Raw genomic sequence first — 9868 nt, 5'->3', positions numbered from 1 at the left:
GTATAAGGCAGAACCCATAGGCAGACTTTAATATAAGGCAGCACCCCCATAAGCATTCCCTTCTCACCATCTAGAGAGCGTCTGTGCTGTTATGATCCGGTGACCTTGGAGCCGCATGGAACTTTCTCTGGAGTTGGTGGAAACTATACTGACCGCATATCCTGAACTTATCACAGCAACTAGAAGTAGCCGTGGGGTGTGCCTAACAAATCCTAGACACCTCGACACAGCCGGAGGACTAAATACCCCTATAGATGAAAATAGGAACACTACCTTGCCTCAGAGCAGAACCCCAAAGGATAGGCAGCCCCCACAAATATTGACTGTGAGTAGTAGAGGAAAGACACACGCAGGCAGGAAACAGGATTTAGCAAAAGAGGCCACTCTAGCTAAAATAGGAAAGGATAGGATAGTATACTAAGCGGTCAGTATTAAAACCCTTCCAAAAATATCCACAGCAGAAAATACAAAAAACTCCACCATCTAACTAAAGATGTGGAGCGTAGATCTGCAACTCAAGAGAATCCAGCAAGACAGAGAAAAACACTGACTCAATCAAAGCTGGACAAGAGAAAACAAATGAATAGCACAGAATTATTAAGCACACAGCATGTGTGCCACAGAAACAAAAACCAGACACTTATCTTTGCTGAAATGGCAGCAAGGCTGGAGGAACCAGACAAAGATCCAAAACCTCCCAGAACCATGGACAACTGGCAAGGACTAATGAATCCTGCATACCTAAATATCCCAGTCAGAACTGCAATCAGCAGACACACCTGGCCAGGACTGCGACTCAGGGACAACTGCATTCCCACCTACAACCACTGGAGGGAACCCAAAAGCAGAATTCACAACACTGTGCACACAGCGGTAAGCATTGCGGATACTATCTCAGTACGCGCCTTGTGTTATTTTCTCATATCTGCTCTGCAGCACTTCATAGCATGGCATAGTGTGTCTTTTTTATTTCCCATTTGGGCTGCACCTGGCTTTGTGCCAGATCTTAGGCTACGTTCACATTGGCGTTCCGCCAATGTGCGTCGCTGTTGCGCCGGCGATGCAGCGGCGACGCGCCCCTATGTTTAACATAGGGGACGCGTGCGTTTTTTGGGTGGCGTTTTTCGACACTTGCGTCGTTTCCGACGCTAGCGTCGGACGCAAGAAAATGCAACAAGTTGCATTTTCTGTGCGTCCGATTTTGGTAAAAAAACGACGCACGCGTCGCAAAACGCGCGCGTTTGCGCGCGTTTTTCCGTGCGTCGCGCGTTGCGTCGCCGACGCAGGGCGGCGCAACGCTAGTGTGAACGTAGCCTTACTTGTTACTCTTGCCGCTCTTCGCAGATTACAGCCATAACTATAAGCATATTTCACTGGCGATGTGGATATTGTTGTAAGCGCTCTCTATATGTCAACTTACACGCACTATTTATTATATAGAGCCTTGTAGCATAGTACAGCGTGTATTGAGTTTACGCCCACCTGGGCTGTATCCAGCTATATATTGGAATTACCTGCCTCTCTTGCCGCTGTTTACAAACTATAGCCACAACCATAATATTTAACCCCTGTGTCAGCGTTTTATACATAACTGCTATGACATAACATTGTGCTGTGGTTATTAAGGCTGGGCTCTATATTACTGCATGACATGCACTTATTTTTATATGTATCCGCCGCACTATTTATGTTGCTCTTAAAGGGCTGAAGTTATATGATAATTATATCTTGATATATAACTACTGTTAAAACTTTGTTATTGGCCTGCTGTGTGCACATTACCATATACTGCATATCCTGAAACCTTATCATATCTTATGTGTTTTTAAAAAAATATTTGTTTAAATAAATTTCTACTTTTTTCTATATAATATGATTCGAGTCACTCCTCTATTTTGCTCCTGAGTCCTATAGTATCTATGGGGTCTGAATCGCTCTTCATGTGTTGGGCTACTACTTAGTACCCCCAATATTATGCACCTGGATTCGTTTGTATATCTGTAGTATAAGGCAGCACCCCCCATAGGCAGACTCTGCAGTATAAGGCAGCACCCCCAACAGGCAGACTTTGCAGTATAAGGCAGCACCCCATAGGCAGACCCTGTAGTATAAGGCAGCACCCAACAGCACCCTCATAGGCAGACACTGTAGTATAAGGCAGCACCCCCATAGGCAGACCCTGTGGTATAAGGCAGCACCCTCATAGGCAGACCCTGTAGTATAAGTGCCGTTAAAGAAAAAAACAATAAATAAAGACTTCTCTTTGTCCTTGTTTCCACGGTGCTCTGAGCACTTACTCATCTCTTGACGGCGGGTGCAAGGTAGTGACATGATCGTGCCCGCTGTCAGTGTCGACAATGTCAGACAATAACAGGGGAATCATTTTAGAAGGCGCGTAGCGCTCCTTATCTCATCAATGCGGTCAGCTGTATTGGCTAAATGCCGATACAGCTGACCTTGCTATGACGGGTGGGGGCCCACTGCTGGCATCGGGCCTTCCCCCTCGCCTGCTCAGGGGCCCCACAGTGGCCAGCGGTAGAGCATGGAGATCGATTCTCCCTGCTCTGCCGCAGAATTCAACTGTATTGGCACGTTACGGTTACAGTAGCGTAGCTCAGGGTGGGCCCCCTCAGAGCATGGGGCCTGGGGCGATGGCCCCCTCTGCCCCCCAGTAGCTACGCTACTGCTTCAGATGCTTCACAAGAACTGAAGCAATGTGGAAGGAAAAAATTAACATTTAACTTTTTCACAAAAATTTTTACTTTAGACCCAAACCTTTTTTTACTTTCACAAGGGCATCAGGACAAATGGACCCCAAAATCTGTTTTGCAATTTCTCCTGAGTATGTTGATACCCCATATGTGGGGGAATACTACAGGGTGGCCCATTTATATGGATACACCTAAATAAAATGGGAGTGGTTGGTGATATCAACTTCCTGTTTGTGGCACATTAGTATATGGGAGGGGGAAAACTTTTCAAGATGGGTGGTGGCCATGGCGGCTATTTTCAAGTCGGCCATTTTGGATCCAACTTGGGACACATCAAACTTATTGAGAATTTCACAAGAAAAACAATAGTGTGCTTGGTTTTAATGTAACTTTATTCTTTCATGGGTTATTTACAAGTTTATGACCACTTATAAAATGTGTTCAAAGCGCTGCCCATTGTGTTGGATTGTCAATGCAACCCTCTTCTCCCACACTTGACACACTGATAGCAACACCATAGAAGAAATGCTAGCACAGGCTTCCAATATCCGTTGTTACAGATGCTGCACATCTCATATCTTCACAGCATAGACAATTGCCTTCAGGTGACCCCAAAGATAAAAGTCTAAGGGGGTCAGATTGGGAGACCTTGGTGGCCATTCAACTGTCCCATGACGACCAATCCATATTCCAGGAAACTGTTCATGTAGGAATTTTCAGACCTGACACCCATAATGTGGTGGTGCACCATCTTGCTGGAAAAACTCAGGGAACCTGCCATCTTCAGTGCATGAAGAGGGCAACACATCATCATGTTGCAATTTAAGATATCCAGTGGCATTGGGGTTTCCATTGATGAAGAATGGCCCCAATATCTTTGTACCCCATATACCACACCATACCATCAATTTTTGTATTATAACATTCTTGGAGGGATCTATCCACTGTGGGTTAGTGTCAGGCCAATAGGGATGGTTTTGTTTGTTAACTTCAACATTCGCAAAAATGTTTGCCTCATCACTGAACATAATGTTCTGTGTAAACTGACGGTCCTGTTCCAATTTTTGTTTTGCCCATTCTGCAAATTTAGCGTGCTGATCTGGGTCATCCTCGTTGAGATGCTGAAGCAGCTGGATTTTGTAAGGGTGCCATTTGTGAGTTGCTAATATCCGAAGGGATGTTCGACTGATGCCACTCTCCAGTGACATGCGGCGAGTGCTACCCTGTGGGCTCTTGCTGAATGAAGCTAGGGCAGACACTGATGATTAGTGACAGTTTTCTTGTGTCCACATTTTGGCAAATCCAACACTGAAATTTGGCAAGCAGTTTGCTAACTGTAGCATTGGAGATAGGTGGTCTCGTAGGGTGTCTTGCATTGAAATCTGCTGCAATGACCCAGGTACTGCGTTTGCCAGACATCAACACAATATCTATCCGCTCCTCATGTGTTAAAGAAGTTGTCCACTACTATAATTTTTTTTTTCATAAATCTTGCTACTATGTGCCACTGAAAACATCTACTGTGTTTATTTTAGCAATATTACCTGTTATCATGCTGTAGCAGCACATCTTCAGTGCTGCATTCAGCTCTCATGGGGTTAATCGACAACTTCCTTTCTCCTGAGTTATTGTGCTCTAATACTACAAGTTCCATGATGCTTTGCACTGCCACTAAGCCCGAACCTAGCACACCCACTCCAAAAACACAACCAAACCCCTCCCTCCTCTCCCTCCTCTCTCTTCAAAAAGATTTGTGATGTCATTTCTGTCCAACTTCTCTTTTACATTTGTCCAACCCACACTCCATTACACACAGAGATAGATAGATATTAGATAGATAGATATTAGATAGATAAATATTAGATAAATAGATAGATATTAGATAGATAGATATTAGATAGATAGGCACCCAGGACTATTCCTAAAATTGCTGGGGAGCGGAATAGGAGGCAAAACATATGATGTCATCCGAAGCTCCTACACAGAGAACAGTTGCAGTGTGAAGGTCAACGGAAGGAGGACAGCCTATTTCCAACAAAGTCGAGGAGTGAGACAGGGCTGCAGCCTCAGTCCAACGCTCTTTAACATCTACATCAATGAGCTGGCAGTGGCCCTAGAGTCCTCCTCAGCACCAGGACTCACCCTCCATGACACCCAGGTGAAATTTCTGCTGTATGCAGATGACCTCGTGCTGTTATCACCAACTGAGAAAGGCCTCCAAGATCATCTGAAAATCCTAGAGACCTTCAGCAGCACATGGGCACTGCCAATCAACGAGAAAAAAACTAATATCATGGTGTTCCAGAAAAGAAAGCAGAAACCCACTGGCAATCCTACCTTTATGATAGACAACTGTCCACTTACTGAAACCAACAGGTACACCTACCTGGGCCTAGAACTCAGCCAGTCAGGGAGCTTCAAGCAAGCCATAGAGTCACTAAAAGACAAGGCATCCAAAGCCTTCTATGCCATCAGAAGGCGTCTGTACCACCTCAAGGCACCAGTAACCGTATGGCTAAAAATTTTTGACTCCATCATTGCCCCAATTCTTCTATACGGTAGTGAGGTCTGGGGCCCAGTCTCATACCCAAACTGGTCAAAGTGGGACGCTGGGCCGACAGAAATATTCCACCTAGAGTTCTTCAAGCATCTTCTCCAAGTCCATCGGAGCACATCAAATAGCGCCTGCTGAGCAGAGCTGGGCAGATTCCCACTACACATCGCAATAAAGAAGAAGGCGCTGTCATTCAAGGCTCATCTACAAAGTAGCAGTCCCAGCTCCTACCATCACAAAGCCTTCCTACACCAGGAAGCCTCAGGAAGCCTCCCAAGTAAAAGTACCGAAAGCCAGTCTGACCAAGCCATCAACCTCCATGGCCTGACAAAAGGTGAAATCCAGAAAATGGTACACAAAGTCAAAGAGGAATATCTCAGCATCTGGAGGAACGACATAAACAAATCCCAGAAACTGACAATATACCGGAATCTACAGAGCGAGTACAAACTGGCCCCATATCTAGAGAAACTAGAAAACCCCAAAGATCGACAGATCCTGAGCCGGTACAGACTGAGCGCCCACAGCCTACTCATCGAATCCGGGCGGCACTACAAGCCTCGAGAGAGCAGACTCTGCCAGCAGTGCCCCCAGGAGGCCGTGGAGGATGAGGCGCACTTCCTGCTGAGGTGCCCCAAATACTCCGCAGTGAGGGACACTCACTTCAAGAGACTGTCTGATCTCCTCCCAGACTTCACCTCCAAGGAGGAGGAAGAGAAACTGCCGATAATACTGGGGGAAGAGGAAAGTGCAGTGGCCGTAGCAGCGGAATATGTCAGTGCCTGCCACAGACTAAGAGGAGCCTGATATGTCATGGACTCCCGTACCCCAACACTGGACATATCCCTATCCCCCGACTAAAGAGCCCGATATGTCATGGACTCCTATACCCCACCCTGGAAACATCCCCTATCCTCTAAAAGGAATTTGATATTCCCTGGACCTCTATATGCCCCCCCTCCCCCACCCCCGTATTTTTACCATATGCTTTGGCAATGCTAACATGTACTTAGTCCTGCCAATAAAGCTCATTTGAATTTGAATTTGAATTTGAATTAGATAGATAGATAGATAGATAGATAGATATTAGATAGATAGATATTAGATAGATAGATAGATAGATAGATGTTAGATAGATAGATAGATAGATGTTAGATAGATAGATATTAGATAGATAGATAGCTAGATATTAGATAGATAGATAGACAGATATGGGATAGATAGATAGATAGATAGATAGATAGATAGACATTAGATAGATAGATAGATATTAGATAGATAGATATTAGATAATAAATAATAATCTTTATTTTTATATAGCGCCAACATATTCCGCAGCGCTTTACATTTTTTCACACATTATCATCACTGTCCCCGATGGGGCTCACAATCTAAATTCCCTATCAGTATGTCTTTGGAATGTGGGAGGAAACCGGAGTGCCCGGAGGAAACCCACGCAAACACGGATAGATACAAACTCTTTGCAGATGTTGTCCTTGGTGGGATTCGAACCCAGGACTCCAGCGCTGCAAGGCTGCAGTGCTAACCACTAAGCCACCGTGCCGCCCATGAGATAGATATTAGATAGATAGATAGATAGATAGATATATATTAGATAGATAGATATTAGATAGATAGATATTAGATAGATAGATATTAGATAGATAGATAGATAGATAGATAGATAGATATTAGATAGATAGATATTAGATAGATAGATAGATAGATATTAGATAGATAGATAGATAGATAGAAAGACAGATATGGGATAGATAGATAGATAGATAGATAGATAGATAGATAATAGATAGATAGATATTAGATAGATAGATATGGGATAGATAGATAATAGATAGATGTGGGATAGATAGACAGATAGATAGATAGATAGATAGATAGATAGATAGATAGATAGATAGATATTAGATAGATAGATAGATATTAGATAGATAGATAGATAGAAATTAGATAGATAGATAGATAGATAGATATTAGATAGATAGATAGATAGATAGATAGATAGATAGATAGATAGATAGATAGATTGATAGATATGGGATATATAGATGGATAGATATGGGATAGATAATAGATAGATAGATAGATAAATATTAGATAGATAGATAGATAGATAGATAGATAGATAGATAGATAGATAGATATGGGATAGATAGATAATAGATGGATAGATAGATAGATAGATAGATAGATAGATAGATATTAGATAGATAGATAGATATTAGATAGATAGATAGATATTAGATAGATAGATAGATAGATAGATAGATAGATAGATAGATAGATAGAAAGACAGATATGGGATAGATAGATAGATAGATAGATAGATAGATAGATAATAGATAGATAGATAGATAGATATTAGATAGATAGATAGATATGGGATAGATAGATAATAGATAGATGTGGGATAGATAGATAGATAGATAGATATTAGATAGATAGATAGATAGATAGATATTAGATAGATAGATAGATTTTAGATAGATAGATAGAAATTAGATAGATAGATAGATAGATAGATAGATATTAGATAGATAGATAGATAGATAGATAGAAAGACAGATATGGGATAGATAGATAGATAGATAGATAATAGATAGATAGATAGATAGATAGATAGATAGATATTAGATAGATAGATATGGGATAGATAGATAGATAGATAGATAGATAATAGATAGATGTGGGATAGATAGATAGATAGATAGATATTAGATAGATAGATAGATAGATAGATAGATAGATAGATAGATAGATAGATATTAGATAGATATTAGATAGATATTAGATAGATAGATAGAAATTAGATAGATAGATAGATAGATAGATAGATATTAGATAGATAGATAGATATTAGATAGATAGATAGATAGATATATAGATAGATAGATAGATTGATAGATATGGGATATATAGATGGATAGATATGGGATAGATAGATAATAGATAGATAGATAGATAGATAGATAGATAGATAAATATTAGATAGATAGATAGATATGGGATAGATAGATAATAGATAGATAGATGTGGGATAGATAGATATTAGATAAATAGATAGATAGATATTAGATAGATAGATAGATATTAGATAGATAGATAGATCGATAGATAGATAGATATTAGATAGATAGATAGAAATTAGATAGATAGATAGATAGATAGATAGATATTAGATAGATAGATAGATAGATAGATAGATAGATAGATAGATATGGGATAGATAGATAGATAGATAGATAGATAGATAGATATGGGATAGATAGATAATAGATAGATAGATAGATAGATAGATAGATAGATAGATATGGGATAGATAGATAGATGATAGATAGATAGATAGATAGATAGATAGATATGGGATAGATAGATAGATGATAGATAGATAGATAGATAGATACATATGGGATAGATAGATAGATAGATAGATAGATAGACAGACACAGACAGACAGATAGAATTAGATAGATATGGGATAGATAGATAGATAGATACATACAGATATATCTATATATCTATTTCCATAGATATGTCCATATCCATGTTGGAGCTTTTTTCGTTTATCGCTCCCCTTCTTTCCAGAGCCATAATGTTTCCGTCAATATGGCCATGTGAGGGCTTATCTTTTGCGGGACAAGTTCTACTTTTGAACGACACCATTGGTTTTACCATATCGTGTAGTAGAAAATGTGAAAAAAATTCAAAGTGCGATGAAATTGCAAAAAAAGTGCAATCCCACACTTGTTTTTTGCTTGCCTTTTTGCTAGGTTCACTAAATGCTAAGGCTGTGTGCACACGTTGCGGATTTGATTGCAGATCTGCAGCATTTTTTGCCGTACGGAATTGCATCAAATCCGCAGTGTAGTGCACAATCAATGTAAGTCTATGGGAGCCACAGACTTGTTGTGCACATACTGCGGAAAAAGCCGCACCGAAACGCAGCTTTTTTTTCTCCGCAGCATGTCACTTCTTTTGTGCCGAACTGCAGCGTTTCTGCACCCTTAGGCCGGGATCACGCTACAGCGAGATACGGCCGAGTCTCGCAGGTTAAATCCAAGCTCTGGCACCGGCACTCCGGAGCGGAGCGTGCGGCCGCACAGCAATACATGAAGCCGCACGCTCCGCTCCGGAGTGCCGGTGCCAGAGCTTGTATTTAACCTGCGAGACTCGGCCGTTTCTCGCTGTAGTGTGACTTCGGCCTTAGACTTTCATTGAGATGTAAACAATATCTGCAATTTTGCTGCGGATGTGGGTCCGAGAAATGCTGCAGTTCAGGAGGAGGGAAGTGTGTGGGTAGTGACCAGGGCCAGACTGGCCATCGGGCACTTCTGGCAAATGCCAGAAGGGCCGGTGCCAGTAGTGGGCCGCTGCACTCTTTCCCCCCTCCTCCCACCAGTGCCGCCGCTGCCGCATTCAACTATACCGGCGTCTATGATGCCGTTATAGTTCAATGCAATGATGGAGGAGATAGCGTCCGCTGACGCTCCCTCTCCCATCATTCCCCGCTCTGCCTCTGACACTGTGGGTGCATGATGACGTCATATCATCGCACACCTGCTGTGTCCCGGGCAGACTGCTGCCG

This window comes from Ranitomeya imitator, chromosome 5 (genome assembly GCF_032444005.1).
Source record: "Ranitomeya imitator isolate aRanImi1 chromosome 5, aRanImi1.pri, whole genome shotgun sequence".
Taxonomy (NCBI): domain Eukaryota; kingdom Metazoa; phylum Chordata; class Amphibia; order Anura; family Dendrobatidae; genus Ranitomeya; species Ranitomeya imitator.
Note: the sequence above shows the minus strand (reverse complement) of the source record.